We start from the raw sequence: 16,490 nt of genomic DNA on the forward strand, positions 1-16,490 counted from the left end.
CAGCAAGGGCCACTCAGCGGCCCACGAGAGCCCACAGGCTGTGGATCCAGTGTGGCGGCACCCCATAATCCTAACCTCACATCCCTTGTTTCATCCACCGCGTGGCTCTGGTAAGGCTTCCAAATCCGCAGGAGGAAGCTCACTGCTGCGCGTTTTTGTCTGCCTTGCTCCCTGCTGCATCTCCGGAGCCTCTCAGTGGGCCTGGCACTCAGCAGGTGCTCAACAAGGGAACCTGTCCAGGCAAGTGCCAGTAACACCAGGTGAGGCCAGAGCCTCCTGCCCCCACATTCCTCTCTCCAGGCAGGACGCTGAGGCCCCACCGAGGCACATTCCATAGATTTTCCATGTCGTGTGCGGCCTGCTTCAGCTCCGGGGAGGGCAGAATTACAGCAGGCCAGGGCTGGGTTGTCTCTGAGAGTGGGGGGATGTGGGCGAGGGGCGGGGGGGTGCTTGTTAAGGTGCCGAGACTGCTGAAACGTGCCTGGGAGCCTTCAGACCTGAGCCCAGGCTTCGAAGATGAAAGGCCAGCTGTCTGCGCCACACAAGCCTGCAAGTTTCCCGTAACTAATGGGCCCCGCCATCGGAACTTGTGGCAGGTGGGGGAGCCTCAGGACCAACACTCAGCTGTCAGCCCGAGAGGCGCCCCCAGCACACGCACACACATGCACGCTCACCAGAAACCTCTGGCGTGCCGGGACAAGGCACGGGTCCCACACAGGGGACGTGGTCTCTCGTACCCCTGTCCCCACCGGCCAGGCTGGAGAGACACTGATGCTGAAAACAACCGAAATGCATCCTCTCACTGCTCTGGAGGCCAGAAGTCCCAAACCAAGATGTGGGCAGGGCCATGGTCCCCCCAGGGATCCTCCCTGCCTCCTCCAGCTGCTAGCAGCCCAGGTGTCCCTTGGCCTGTGGCCGCCTCACTGCAGTCCCTGCTGCTCATCACCTGGCCGTGTCCCTCGTGTCCATGTGTCCTCTCCTCTGACAAGGACCCCAGTCATTGGATTCTGGGCCCACCCTCATCCAGTATGACCCCATCTTAACTAATGACACCTGCAAAGACCTTCTTTCCAAATAGGATGACATTCCCAGATTCTGGGTGGACACGAATTAAAGGGGGGGATACCCTATTTAACCCAATATGGTGGGTACTTGATAAATATTTGTTTTGTTCACTGCTATAATCTAGAGCCTGGCAGAGTGCCTGGCACACAGTAGGCATCCAACGAATATCTACCAGACAGCCTGGCCCCAGGAGAACGGGGGATGTGCGCGCCGAGGCTGCTCTGGGACGTGAGGTTAGGATGCGGCAGAAACACCAGCTAGAACGAAGCTGTTTACACCTTGAGTTTCTAGTTTCTGGCGCGCTATAATAATGGGGAGCTGGCCAAGTATCTGCTTCCACCTTCCGAAGGGCCTCCTGGCGCAGAGCGGATGCCGGGGATCCGGCTCTCAGCTCAGTCCCAAAACACAGTAAGCCCCACAGGAGGCGGCCCCCATGAGTCCAGAGGAGCCTGCACAGGCCCCGAGGGCAGGGGGTGAAGGCAGAGTCCCTGCTCCCTGCCCCGGCAGCTCACCACCATCAGCCATGGTTCCAGCAACCTTCGTGGGCAGGTACGGAGACGCAGAAGCAAGAAAAAGACCCCAAATCCCTGCCCTTGCTGAGCTGCCATTCCAGCAGGCAAGACAGGAGTTACAGTAGGAATGCTAGAAGGTGTCTGTGGCATGGAGAAAAACAGAAGTATGAGGAGGGCAGACAGGGGAAGAGGGGGGTCGAGACAGCTTCACCACAGAGGGTCTTTAAGGAAAGATGTGGAGAGGGAGAGAAAGGGGAGAAGGAAAGCATGCAGATGTCTGGGGAAGTTCTTCCAGGCAGAGGGAACAGACAGTGCAAAGGCCCTGAGGTGGGGAAGGAACAGCAGGGAGGCCCAGATGGTAAGAGTGGAGTGAGCCAGGGGTCACACAGGCTTTCACTGTGAGCGAGAAAGGAAGGTGCCACCCCTCTAGAGGGGCAGCAGTGACGTTCGAGGTCTCCTATATCAAGCCTGCCCCTGGTGCCCCTGAGTTAAAGGAAATTTCAGCTGTGCCCTCCATCAGGGAGTAATGGGTCCCGGGCCTCTGTGCATCGTATGCGGGTAAAAGGACCAGCCCACCTGGAATCTTAACACTATTAAAGCCACCATTCAGGGTCCCATAGAAAACAGGCCCCTGCCTGCCCTCCCTAATAGGCAGGCCCAGCAGCAGTGACACTGACCTGGCAGAGAGCTCACTGGGCTCCCGAGGAGGAGCCAGGAGCCCAACCAAGGCTTGCTCATGGCTCCGTCCAAAGAGCAGCAGCCCTGAGTGGCCCTGGGTCACCATACTCAGCATTCAGGAGCGCTGCCTGCCCACCCCCTAGCTGAGGCCAGTCAAGACAAGCCCACCCCAGATGGGTCTCTGCCCCATTCCGGTCAGTCGGGGAGTTAATTTGAGCATCTCTGATGTGCGGGCACTGTGCCAAGCACTGGGGTCACGGCAGTGGACCAGGTGGACAGAAATCGCTGCCAACCAGAGCTGCCAGCCAATGACAGGCCTGTCCCAACACCTCCTCACCCCAGGTACTCAACAGAGGGCTGGAGGGGGAAGGAGGGGCAGATGGACGGATGGATGAAGGAGGGAGGGAGGGAGGAAAGAGCGAGGGAGATGGATGGATGGATGAATGGATGGACAGACAGATGGGACAGACAAATCAGCAGATGGACATCGATTTAACTGTCCCACTGTCCACAGTTTTCTGGGTCTCACTTTTTAAAGCAACCCCCAGAGCCAAGCATGCTTTTTATTCCACTAATACTCCCACATCAGGCTCCCTGCCAGCCACAGCTGGGGACACACATGAGCACCATCACCCCCATGAACCCCCAAACCTGCACAACTGCCCCCCAAGCTCCCTCCAGTCCCGAACTCCAGAATCAGAACAGGGAGAGACAGGTAGAAAGATTCATTGAGAAAAGATCCATGGAAAGCTCAACACCCACAGAAGAGTCCCCAAAATGAGGGCTCAAGTTCCCTCCACTACTGGAAATACAGGGGGTGGGGACGGGGAAGGCAAGTTATCAGTAACGATGGTGGCAATGCTAGTCGCTGGGCAGGTGCTATCACTCTCCCCACTTTGCAGGTGAGAAAACCGAGGCTGGGCCCAACCAAATAAATGGCAGAGCAAGTCCCCAGAGCAAGGAGGCTATGCAGGACTGGGGAGACACGCACCCAAACACAGAGAAGGCAGAGAGCTTCCCGAGGGAGGGGTGAGCTGGGCCTCGCAGGGTCTGGACGAGGGAGGAGGGGGCTGCCCTCACTCAACACCCTCTTTCTGCAGGCGGGAAACTGAGGCCCCAAAAGAGGCAGGCACGCAGCAGGCTGGTGCTGCATGGCCGGACTCTGCCCTCCTCGGCTGGATCCCACAGCCCACGCGGTCCAAAGTGGGCAGGGTGGCCTGAGCGGAGCCCACCACAGACACCCCGGGGGGAACAATACCCAGGGCCGTGGGGACAAAAGCTCCGGGTCCACAAGGATGACCAGGTGCCAGGACAGAGCCCCAACTGGCCACAGCCTGCACCAACCTTCCAGGGGAAACCAGAGGCCTGGTGCCAAACACACCCCCTGCACCCGCCCCTCCTCTCACCTCCCCTCAAAAGGATCCCCAGCCACAGCCAGAACCCCCACTGCCCCCAGATTCTGCTTTGTGCCCCCCCCCCTCCGACCAGCCTCAGTTTACCGCAGGTGACATTCATCAGGCACCCACACTAGGGGAAGGCTCCGATTTGCCTCACCAAACCAGACTGCCCCATTCAACAGACCAGGAAACTGAGGCTCAGAGAGGTGCACTCACTTGCCCGAGGTCATGTAGCCAGAAGGCAGCCAGGTCCAGCCGCACACACCCTCCGAAGGGAGCAGAAGAAGAGTGGCCCAGCTCGGGGCCGCCAAGGAGACCCGCTTCTGTCTCCCATTTGTGTCCCCTGGGCTGGGGCCAGCTCGGCCGCCCAGCCCTGCTCCCCCGCCACAGCCAGATCTGCTCACAGTCACTCCCTCCGGGAATCCCTTTTCCCCCCCTTTTAATTTTAAAAGGAAGAGAGAGACAAGCCACAGTCGTGACAAACTGTCCCCGCACGCCGGGTCACCGGGTTCCACACGAGAGCCCCCGATGCGCGACACGCCCTCCCTCCTGGGTGTTTCACAAACATGACGCCGGATTTTTCCTGGCTCTTCCTCATTAGGTTCTGGGAGCCCCGGGAGGGACGTGTTTTCCATTAGGCCCAGCTCTTCCATCTGGCCTTCCAAACGGCAATTTTTTTCTGCAGAGGGGACCGGGGTGGGGGGGAGAAGGGGGAGACCGGAGAAGAGGCTGGTGTCCGGGCGGTGGGGGGTGGGACGCTGGCACCAGCTGTGTGCCTGGGCACATGGCTCGACCCTCCGCCCCCCACCCGGGGGCTTGGAATGCAGCGGGCAGCAGGGACCCGTGTGGGGGCTCAGCGCGGTCGGTGCCCGCTCCCCGTGAGTGCTATCCGCTCACCGGGGGCCCGGGACTACGTCCTAATCCTGGACCCTGGGATGGTCAAGGATGCAGGGCTCCAGGCCCCAGGAGCCTCACTGCCTGGACGGGAATGAACCAACAACCAAGAAGGAAATGGGCCACAGAGCACAGCTCTCGACATTCTGCTGAGTGAAAGAAGCCAGACACAAAAGGACAAACACTATGATTTCACTCATAGGAGGTGCCCAGAATAGTCAGATTCATAAAGACAGAAAGTAGAAGGCTGGTTGCCAGGAGGACGGGGTATGGGGGGTTCGTGTTTAACAGGGACAGTTTCTGTTTTGCAAGAGAAGAAAGCTCTGGAAACGAAGGTGGTGATGGTTGCACAACCACGTGCATGTACTTAACACTACTGAACTGTACACTTAAAAATGGTTGAGATGGTAAAATTTTTGTTATGTCTATCTTACCACAATTTAAAATTAAAAAAAGAAAAAGAAAAACAAAACAAACCACACACCTCCTCCAGGGAGGCCTCCCTGATTGCTAGCCCAGGCATCCAGCTGGGCTGGTATTGCTCTGTGGTGGCTCCCACTGCCCAGGCTGCCCCCATCAAAGAAGACGGTGTTGCCAAAGGCCCTGCCGGGGGTCTTGGCATGCGGCAGCCCCTCCTAGCTAGGCACTGCGAGGGACGACAGTCAAGACCTCGCCCCCAAGCCAGGCAGCCTCAGGAGATGACCGAGAGGCCGGGACACAGGGAGGGGCTGACCTGAAACCCCACCACCACCAGTCTGCCGGCCTGGCCCATCACTTGCCAAGACCCTGAGGGTGAAGGGGGCCACCGAGAGGGAGCAGGGGCGGCAGACTCTGGGTTCCCACCACCTTCCCTGCATCAACATCTGGCAAATGTGTCCACAGCTGTGCAGCTGCCGGAAACGCCTCCCCCTGCCCTTCCTCCACGCACGCTGGGCCCTCAAGGACGGCTTTCTGAGGAATTTATGGGGTCGTCCTGAGTATTTCAGGGCAGATCTCTGGGGGACGTCCTCCACCACATGTGAAGGAGGACAAATGTTCCCGCTGCTAAGAATAGCTTGGCCAGCAGCGGCCTGCAGGACCGGGAGCCCACCCACTCAACAACAGCCACGGCAGCCCCTCCCCAGCCTCCAGGGGCCCACCTCCCACAGGCCTGGCCAGGAAGCCCCTCTTGCCGCCCCCCCCCCCAGATGCCTGGCCAAGGAGGAAGGGTCCACTCTGATCTGCTCTTTCCAACGCTCCAATGTGGATCATAGGAGCCCCTCGATTTCCCCGAGGGCTGTCGTTCATCAGTTAGTCTCTGATGATCACGGAGCAGTAATCAAGAATCCAAAAGGCCCTCCGGCCCCTGTAGCCAGCAGTTCCAGATATGAACACAGGCTTCAGTGCCCAGGAGCGGCGAGCATTCCCCTGGGATCTGGTTATCAGTTTGTGGAGGGAGCAAGACTAACAAGGCTCGGGGGGAGAGGGTCCCAAGCCAGAACTAGGGAGGGGAAAAGAGAAAGGAGGGACGAGGATACCATGCCCCGACTGGAATACATAGGGCCAGGCTGGAGTCGTGCCAAGGATGGGGCAGGCGGGGACCGCATGTGTGGAAGGACATGGGAAGGGGGTGGCCACTGGCTCAGCCCCAGCCGGGGGCATCATGGCCACTCGAGACTGTGGCCCAGGGGATCACAGCTTCCAAGCCTTTCAGGCAAAGAAAGTCTGACTCTAAGACATCCCTCAATTTACAGTTTTTATTTCAAAAACATAGACTATAGACCCAACCCAATAAATCAGTCTGACATCCAAATACAGCCCGTGGGCTGCCAGGATGTGACCTGTGGCTTCTGACATGTGGTCAGTTGAAAGCCACAAGACAGAGCCCAGCAAAGCCCAGGGGAGCTGGGCGGGGGGGGAGGGGGGGCAAAGGGGGGGCGGGGAGAGTGACAGGCAGGAAGTTCTCCCACATGGCTTGGAGGGGGGACCTGAGAAGCCCCTAATTAAAACAGGGAGTGGGAGGGGCTGGGCCCACTTACCCAGTGAATCTTAAATAACACCCCCCCACCCCAAAGGGCACACGCTGGCTGTGAAAGGGGGGCTGGGCAGGGCCCCTAAGCTGGCAGTGAAGCTGCTGTGGTCAGCTGCTGTTGTTTGCCCACCCAGCACCCACTGCTTGCAAACTGCACCCTTATGTCCCTTGGCCTACGACCCCTCCTGCACCTTCGATCACCTCATCACCTGAACCCCTGGATCCAACCATGCCTGAAGCTTACCCTGAGCCTTGTGTGTTAAATGCAGGAGGAGGAGCGCCTGGGTGGCTCAGTTGGTTAGGCGACTGCCTTCGGCTCAGGTCATGATCCTGGAGTCCCGGGATCGAGTCCCGCATCGGGCTCCCTGCTCGGCGGGGAGTCTGCTTCTCCCTCTGACCCTCCTCCCTCTCATGCTTTCTGTCTCTCATTCTCTCTCTCTCAAATAAATAAATAAAATCTTTAAAATAAATAAATAAATAAATAAATAAATGCAGGAGGAGCAGGGAGTCTGCCGATTGCAACCAAGTCACCTAAGATAGCAACCCCTTAAACCCAGATTCTAACCCATGAATCTCCCTGGAATCAGATCTCTCTACTCTCTGGTCTCCTCACCTGTGCAGGTAGGGAGATCTCCCAAGCCAGCCAGAAGGAGGCAAGAGAAATGAGATGGGAGCCCAGGACAGACTCAGACTAGGAGGAAGGGGCCAGGCAGGAGCACAGGACAGGCCTCCCGGTCTCTCACCATGAAGGAGAAGCAGTCTCCTGGCCTAGTCCTGAGCCATCAGAGGCCCTAACAGGGGACCCAGCAGGCAGCAACTCTGCAGATAAAGGCTGCCCCTCCTTGCTGCCTCAGATCTGGGTCACCCCTCAGCAGCAGGCACACCCCCACCCACAAAGCCCCAGGCAGTAAGTGGAGCCTCTGGCCTCGGTTTCTGGCAGAACATCCCGAGCTGGCGAGGGCTCTCTCTCCCCCCCTGCCCCAGCCCCGCCACCCCTCCTTTCAGACAGGGGCATTGTCTGCAGCCAGGAGGCCATGAGGCTGCACCCACAGACACACCTTGGACCCCATCCCTGCTGGGGCCTGCTTCCTGGGCCATAAAACAGGCAGTTGTTCTCGGCCTGGAGGGTGGCCATGGCTCAGACCGGGAGCAGGGAGAGATCCTGACACCCAGCCCTGACCCCATAGGTGCTGACTTCTCCCACCATCCTCTTTTCCTCCCCACCTCCATGTGGCCACCAGTCTGTTTCAGCTCCCCATTCACAGATGGGGAGACTGGGGTTCTGGGGCCAAAGAAGGCTACTCCATGTCTCAGGGGCAGGAACAGGACCGTGGAAAGATGAACAAACTCCACTTCCAGATTCCAGGTCCTGAGCAGTCCCGGTAACAGACCCAAGGTGAGCGCCTCGCACTCACCATCATAGCTAATTGCTAATACAATGCTCACTATCATCAGTTCACTTAATCATTACAGTACCCATGGGAAGCAAGATTGAGGCACAGAGAGGTTAAGTAACTTGCCTGCGGTCACACAGTAAGCAAGGGGCAGAGCCTGGATGCAAACCCACGTTTGCCCTCTGCAGCATCCACCTCTTGGCCGCTGTGTCCTGGGCATCCATCACCACTGTACCCCAGCCTCCCTACTCAGGCTGGAGAAGACCCCTGTGTCCCCCACCAGGCCGGTGTCAGGGCCTCATAGGCCTTGTAGCCAACGTCACTGCTCACGGGTCCAGGCCAAGTCCTGCCAGCTGGAGGCAACCACAGGTTGCTGCAGATTGGCCACGGCCATCTCCTGGTCCATCTGGCCACCCCCCAAGAGCTCATTGCAAATCCCCACCCCAGGTCCCAGAAGGAGAAGGAAGGCGGCATCCTCAGCCCCACCCCAGCCCCCTGCTCTGTTATCTCCCCCATCGGGATCTGGTATCTTCATTCCCCAAGTCCCGGCTGCCTTATTTCCCATCTCCCCACAACCCCGAAGGTCAGGTCCATGAGGCAGGAAGTCGCATCTGTTGTGTCCACCACTGAGTCCCAGCTCAGTGCACACAGCAGGCGCTTTATAAATGCTTGTTGAGTCCCTGAACACTGAGAACATTATTGCAGACTCTGAGCCGAAGGTCGAAGGCCACTCTGTGAACAGAGAAACTGAGGCCAAGAAGGGGTCCACTTAAAGTCAGATTTTGGGGTGCCATCTACATTAGGCCTGCGTGAACCAAGAACTGACCCATGACTACACTGCCTGCTCCCCTGTAGCTTTCAGTGTGGCCCGGGGCTCTGATCCCTTCCTCCTGGAAGCTGCAACGCCAGCCCATGCATTAGCCATGCCTGAGACTCTGAAGGCCATCCCTACCACTGAGGGGCTGTAGCCTGCCTTCTCCGGGGCTCAGTGTCTCCCTTTGTCAAGGGCACCTGGCAAACAAGGCGGCTTACAGGGGGGCGGGGGTGGGGAGCAGGGGATGGCTGCAGGTGCTGGGTGAATGGCCAGGCAGGTGGGGAATGAGCGTTCGGGGCCTAGGATGGGCCCAGCATGGAATCTGAGGGGCCTCCTGCCTCCTGGGTTATGTCCTCCTTAGCACGGTCACCCGACAGGGGAGAGCCAGTAGCAGGCACCAGGCAGGTTCAGGGATTTGTGGATTTGGGTTCTAGGCAAGGGAGGCAGGTTCTGGACTCCTCTGACAGGGCTCCCCACGCCCCTGGGCATAAAGGGATGTTCTCAGCTGCCCCAACCACCTCCCTAGGTCCTGGACCCTCAGCTTGGGGTGGGGAAGAGAACCCCCATGCATCTGCCCCAGGGAGAGCTCCCTCCAACCTCCAAAGAATGGGGGGGGGGTCCCTGGCTGTATTAGTCTGTTAGGGCTGCTGTGACAAATGACCATAATCCGGGTGGCTTCAAACAACAGAAATTTATTCTCTCACAGGTTTGGAGGCCCAAGGTGCAACATCCGTGCGTGGGCAGGCCTCGCTCCCCTGAAGGCTCTCGGGCAGGATCCCCCCTGCCTCCTCCAGCATCTGGCCACGTCACTGGGGTCTCTGCCCGTCTTCATGCAGCGTCCTCTGTGTGCCTTCTCTTCTGTCCCTCAGAATGACACTGGTCACTGAACAGAGGGCTCACCCGGGGAATCCAAATGACCTCATCTCAAGACACGTCTGCAAAAACGTTTTTCCCAAAGCAGGTCACATTTAGAGGAGACGGGTATTAATGCGTGCGCTTATCTTTTGGGGGGCACCATTCACCCCATTACACAGCAGCCTTTCCTGACACTGCCCACTGACGGGCGCTGGCTCCCCACTGAGGCCCATCACCAAGCCCCAGCAGAACCCCCGCCAAGCAGACGAGGAAACTGAGACACAGAGGTAAGCCACAGGCCCAGGTTTGAGCCCACTTTCCCTGAGCCGTCCTGCCTTGGGCGCAGGGGCCTCCCTCACGTTTACAGGAAGCAAGGGACTCTCACACCCACGCCTCCGGGAGAGGGCCAGCCAGGGATGACTCACCCCCACTTCACAGGCCAAGAAGAGGCGCAAAGTGGTTCAGCCAGGGGGCTGAACAAACTCTGAATCTGTTTGCTCCTGTGTCAAAGGGAAGCAAATCCCACTCCTGGAGGATGAATCGGCATCCTGCAAGGAGAGCGCGTCCGGCCCCCCGATAATCAGCACCTCTCTATTTATTACCCGCCAGGGCCCAGCCTCTACAGCTGCCCACCCAGCCTCCAACCCCAGCAGAAAGGGCCCATTATGACATCACAGGCCGGGAATTATGTTATTAGCCTGGGAAGGAGGCTGGACCCAGGGACAAAGGACTCATTGTCATGCAAATGGCCAACGAGGAGGAAAGGGGGGGCGGCTCCTCCAGCCTTTTAGCTCCTGACCCACACTGAGAAACCAACTCCAGGCCATCCCGAGGAAGAGTGTGGGCATCTCTGGGCCTCAGATCCGGATGAGTGGGGCTCCCTCAGAGAGGGAAAGGGGCTCCTTCCCAGGGCTGCACACAAAATGCCATTTACCTACTAACACCGTGTGCCTGAGGCTGTGTGTCTTTGGGCCAGATGCTTACCCTCTCTGTAGCTCAGAGGGTTGTTAGAAGAACTCAATAAATTAAAGCATGCGCGGTGGTGGCCCCGCCTTGTCAGCCCTCAATACACGAAGCTGATGCTGTCTACACCCCTCCCCTGCCCCCCACGTGCCTTGCTCATGACCTCCGCCTCTCTGACTTTATCTAGGAGGTGCAGACCTTCCGGGGGTACAGTTCCCGTGGGGCACTCTTGAGCACAAACACAAGAACTGCTTTTCAAAGGACCCTAGTTTTCCAGGAGTCCCCAAAAGGCATTCTCAAGCCCCAGATGCAGAACTTCTGGGGTGGAGGAGGCAAGGACCTGAGTCTCCCCAGCCAGAGCCCTCGGGGGTGTGACTTGCCTGGAGGCACAGTTGAAGCCGTCCAGCCCCAGAAGGGCCTCAATCACTGAAAGGGGACAGGCCCAGATCCACAGCCCGTGGGGGACACTGAGTCAGGCATAACCGTTTGCTGAACACCTATGATGTGTCCAGTGCTAGGAACACAGTAGTGACCAAGACGAACAAAACCCTGGGGGAATTAGTTCGGGTGACATGGCGATGGACACATAACAAATCCCAAGTGATGACAGTATAAGGTGACAAGAGTAACTTTGGGGAGGTCGGGTCCCTGCTCGGAAGGCCACCTTTGAGCAGAAGCCTATCTGAGGGAAGGGTGTTGCAGGAAGAGGGCACAGCAAGTACAAAGGTCCGGGGCAGGACCGTGATGGGAGCTTCCAAAAACAGCCAAAAGACTCGTGAGGCTGGAACGTCCCTGACTCAGCCCACTTCTTGCCCTCCAGGCTCTGCCCAGCAAACCCCAGCACCTGAGACCCTAAGCTGTGACTGGTACTCCCCGAGCCTCAGACAGAGCCTCCATCATCTGACCCGACTGTGAACGCCCCTCCCTGCTCAGCCCCACCAGGGCCCACCGGTAGCCCCCCTGGCCCCAGCCTGGGATGGTCTGGAACCCTCCCAAATCCTTAGGCATAAAGCAAGCCCTGCCTGGACCTCTGGGGACACATGAAGGCCCAAGTGCAGTTACTAGTCCACCGTAAGGGAGACAAAATCCACGAAAGCCCTCTCTCGGGAGCCTCTGGAGACGTGTCTAGCCTTGGATTAGCTTTGGCTGAACGGAACGCATTTCTCATGCTTAAGCGCTAGCCAGGGATAACCCAGCTTGCTCTAGGGTGAGCTAGTTAACAACCCGAAGGCCTTCTCACCGCCGTGGAGGTGGGAAGGGGTCCAAGAGAAACCAGTCCTTCACCACAGGGAAAAGCAAGAAAGGCAAAATGCAGCCCAGAGTACAGAGCAAGGAAGAAAGAGTGCTAAGAGAGGAAGTGAGTCTGGCTGTCGCAGGAGTGACCCCACAGGCCGCAGACGTGGCTGAGGGGGGCAGGCTCTGGGAGGGCCCAGGAAGTGAGAGAAAGGGTCCAGAGGTCAGGGCTCTCTGGCTTTCCCAGTTCGTGAACCCAGCCACCACCCCCCATCCCAACCTCCAAGCCCAGCCTACAGGTGAGGAGAGAAGGAAGAAGGGGACCGAGGCTCAGAGACGGCAAGCAACCTCCCTGGGGTCACCCAGCCAAAGAACTTCCATACACAGGCTCTGGCTGGGGTTTGAGTTGAGCCCCAGCCCTCACAAACTCTGCGCCCTTGGGTGGGTCACCTGACCCGAGCCTCAGTGTCCTCATCTGCGAAGTGGGGATCATACAGCAGCCTCCCAAGCCACGGCTGACTCGGGTGTGGAATGAGCTAGTGCGGGGCGAACCACAGCAATCGCGTCAGGGATGAAACCCCAAGAGCACCACCCCCAGGCAGCGCTGAGCACATGCCAGCACCCTTCTCAACACCTAGCGTGTATCACCTCATTTAACCATCCCTCATGCCCCACAAAGTACCCAACACTATCTCCAGTTTACACACGAGGACTGAGGCCTGGAGGGGTCCAGCCACTTGCTCTAACTCACACAGCTACCAATGGGCAGACCTGAATTCGAACCCAGGACAGCCTGGCCCCAAGCCTATGCTCTGTGTCTCCTTAGATCACTATGGATTCGTAGGCAGCCATAAGAAATAAGAAAGCTCGGGCGCCTGGGTGGCTCAGTTGGTTGGGCGACTGCCTTCGGCTCGGGTCATGATCCTGGAGTCCCGGGATCGAGTCCCGCATCGGGCTCCCTGCTCGGCAGGGAGTCTGCTTCTCCCTCTGACCCTCCCCCCTCTCATGTGCTCTCTGGTTCTCTCTCTCTCAAATAAATAAATAAAATCTTTAAAAAAAAATGCTCTCTGTCTCTCTCATTCTCTCTGTCTCAAATAAATAAATAAAATCTTAAAAAAAAAAAAGAAAGAAGAAAGCTTGACCCCGCGTACGCTTCAGCCAGCCTCCCCCAGTGGTGATGTCCCTACAGAGGCCCAGTTCAGTACCTGCGGCGTAACCAGGAGACTGACGATGACACAGTGAGCCTTATTCAGACCTGGCGGGTTTTACACACACGCGTTTGTGTGTATGTGAGTGTGTTGAGCGCTATGCACCTGCACCTCTGTGCAGATGGGAGGGGGGGTCAAGTCACTGAGACCCTCAGGGCAGGGCTGAGGCAGCCACCACACAGGTCTACGGCTGACCCAAGTGGGCACCGGGGGCTTGGGGGCAGCAAGGTGACATTTGTGGGGCCCCCTGCTACAGAGGCCTTTCCCGAGGTCTCCAGGAGAGGCCTGAGGACAACCGGACAGTGGGTAGCTGGCGTGGACAGCCTGGACACCCAGGGAACTCCCTGCCGGCTTCTGCTGGCCCAGGAGGAGAGGCCCCGAGCCAGCCACCGGCCCAGCATCCGGTGTCACTTACAAACACAGGATGACTGTCACCCTAGGCGGGAGAGCCAGCCCTGCCCGCCCAACCTCCAGGCCACACCAAGCAGTCAGGGTGCCTGGCCCATACTTGGCGGGGGACGGGGCAGAACAGGCACAGTGGGACAGCCCCGGGGACCCCAGCCCAGGCCCAAATGCAAACAGAGCCTGGGGCTTGAGGAGGAACCCTCTCTCTCCACCTCCCGAGACCCAGACTGCAGTTTCCAAATCATATAGAACAGGAGGGTTCTCAACACAGAAGAAAAAAAAATCAGTGGAGACCAAGGTGTAGCTAACTTATATCCAAGCTTATCTACACTAAAGGAGTCTCCCCCACACCAGCCCACAGGGGTCCTGCGCAGGCCAGTCTTGGTTCCCCCTCAGGCGCAAGTGCAAGCCACTCACACTGTATGAACAAGAGAGCTGAGTTCCACGACCTGCCCACTGTCACGCCTTCCATGAGGGGAGGCGCAGGGACCATTTCTTAGCCCCCTTGAGCCATACAACTGCTCCTGGGGTGGAGACAGATGGAGCGTCCATTTGCCAGATGAGAACACTGAGGCTCAGAGCCGTTGAGAGAATCTGTCCAAGGCCACACGGCCAGGAAGTGTTTAACCGGGATGTGAACCCTGGAGGTCTGGCCCCAGAATGAACCAGGAGGCTACAGCTCCCCCTCACCTCATCCCAAAGCCTGTGTGACCCTCACTCTTGCCCCATTTTACAGACAAGGAAACTGAGGCTCACACAGGTGAGGTAAGGCCACTCAGCGTAAAAAGGGATGGAAGCAGGATTCAAACTCGAGTCCATGGCAAACGAGAGATGCCATTCGGGAAGCCAGCCCTCCCTGGCCCGAGCTCCAGGCCCCCACGAGACGTCCCGCTGCTTCCAACGGTCCTGGCGCACCCAGACCTCAGGACAAATCGCTCCCTCATCCCCTGTGCCTGCAACTGAAGGCTCCTTGTGAGCTCAGGAAGCCCTTCCAACTTTCCAGTGTTTATGCCGGCTCCTCGCTGCCAGGTCCCTGGGCAAGCCTGGGCCGGTGGCGCTGATTTCAAACCAGACACGGGCACCCAGCCAAGAGCCACCGCGGTGGGAGCCGGGCGCCGGGGCAGCCACAGGGCTGCCTGCACCTGGCTCCCCTCCCCTGCCCCCTGCCCGCGGAGGAGCCCACCCCCCAGATCCCAAGGCCCCCAGCTGCTACCCTGCAGCCACGGTGCCAGGAGCACCCCGATTCCTCGGCTCTGCCCGCTCTCCCGCAAGGACGCGTGCGCCCCAGCTCCGGGCAGCTCGGTCCCCACCCCACACGTCCAACCCCGCGGCCAGGCAGCGGCCAGAAGCCCTTCCCGCCGGGCCGCCCGCCTCTCGGCACCCTGCTCCCGACCGTAGGGACTCCGACCACTGTGACCACTGGCCCTTCATCCCCCCCAGCGCTGCGCTGCAATCGCCGCCTGCCGGGGCAGGGCCACCCAAGGCCACCGTGGCCAGGGCGCGACCGGGCTGCCTCCACCCGGCGAGCCCGGCGGCCCCCAGACGGACGCCCCGCCGCCCCACGGTGGCTCCCGGTCTTTGCCCACCTGGGCCGTGACCCGGCCGCACCGCGTCTCCCTGCCCACCACCAAGCCCAGAAACTTCTCTTACCCGAGCACATGACCAGCCTTCCACTCACGTCAGCTCCAAACACAACTTGAAGTAACTCTCCCACAAAAAAAAAAAAAAAGAAAAGAAAGAAAAAGAAAAAGAAAGAAGTAAACTGTGCCAGCAAGTGGGTCAGTGGAGTCCACACACACAGACTGTTCTGCTGGCTTCCAGAAGACACACGGCGTCCAACATCAAAGCCATCCTTCCTGCAGGACTGACACGGGGAGCGGCGGCCCCACCGAGCGGCCGCTCGCCTTCCCGCGAGACTACGGGCGTCCCCCCCGGCTGGGGAGGCCCCACAGCCAGGCCCGCACCCCCCCACCCCGGCCCCCGGCCCACTGTCCCCCCCCACGCCCCCAAGGCCAGCGCGGGCCGAGGCCCACCAGGCACAAGCCCCAGTCGCCGACCCCACGCCGGGGCCAAAACTCCGTGTCAGGCCTCCACGGTCCCTCCTCGCCTCCTGCCACTCCGGGCCTATAAACACAGAGAATTACATAAGTCCACTCCTCTTGTTCGGAAGCCAAAAGTACTCGCTTTTTCTCCCAGCCTTGGCAGTAAGTAATAATTCCTCATCGCCATGGTAACCCTGGCGGGCTTCCAGCCGACACTCAGGAGCTGAAACGCTGGGAGGCCTTTTTATAGCTCGGTAGAAAAACCTCTTCACTATTCCCTCCTCGCAGGCGAAAGCGAGCTCCAGGCCCGAATTCTCCTTTAACCCGCTTCCTTCCCCGCCGGACCCGTCCACCCGGGAGCCGGAGCTGCCTGCCTCCCCTTGCCCACCCCCCCCCACCGAAGGGCGGCGTGGGGCTCCTCAGCCTGGGCCTGGCGAGGAACCAAAGCCGCTGCCCGGTCCCTCCCAGGGCCTCCAGTCCTCCAGGGTGACATGGCGGAGGGGCAGGCTCTGCCTTTAAAATATTTCTGCCCTACTTGTAATCTCAGGAAAAGCAAACATGACCCCCTTGCATTGGTATTCGGAACGAGGGTCATCTCGGTGACAGGCCCAGGGGGTGAACAAAGACAGCCAACCCCCCCCCCCCCGCCACACACACACACAGGCCAAAATGGATGCTTTGGTGGTCAGCCAGGGGTCTGAACCTTGGCTGCAACTGGGCTGTATGACTCAGAAACAAGTCTGAGCTCCTCGGGCTGTCAGCTTCCCATCTGCAGCAGGGGCAGGCCCCGCTCTGCTTCCCACAGTGCTCGGAGGGGCAGTGGCAGGGGGAGCAGCGGGATTCCCCCTCCACCCGGGGGCTCTCCAGATTCTCGCCCCCGCCCCCAGTAACCAGGACTCGGGCCCAAGGATATCTGCCCAAGATGGCATCCCCAGTGATGACACGCGGGGGGGGGGTCCCCTGGGGATGCCGGGCCGGGCACCCCAGGCAGGAGGCACAGCAAAGGCGAAGGTCTGGAG

General features: G+C 59.2%; 1 protein-coding gene across 1 annotated transcript in view; it reads right to left on the minus strand.

Annotated features, from left to right (window-relative positions):
- The window catches only part of NCOR2 (nuclear receptor corepressor 2), a 164,559-nt gene extending 149,188 nt beyond the window's left edge, over window positions 1–15,371 (minus strand). The window contains exon 1 of the mRNA XM_081800960.1: window positions 15,080–15,371. The gene's annotated coding sequence lies outside the window, so the exon portion shown is untranslated. The remainder of the gene's footprint in view (window positions 1–15,079) is intronic.
- Between the last annotated feature and the right edge of the window lie 1,119 nt (window positions 15,372–16,490).

The sequence above is a fragment of the Leptonychotes weddellii genome, chromosome 13 (genome assembly GCF_054177405.1).
Source record: "Leptonychotes weddellii isolate Sample4059 chromosome 13, ASM5417740v2, whole genome shotgun sequence".
Lineage (NCBI taxonomy): Eukaryota > Metazoa > Chordata > Mammalia > Carnivora > Phocidae > Leptonychotes > Leptonychotes weddellii.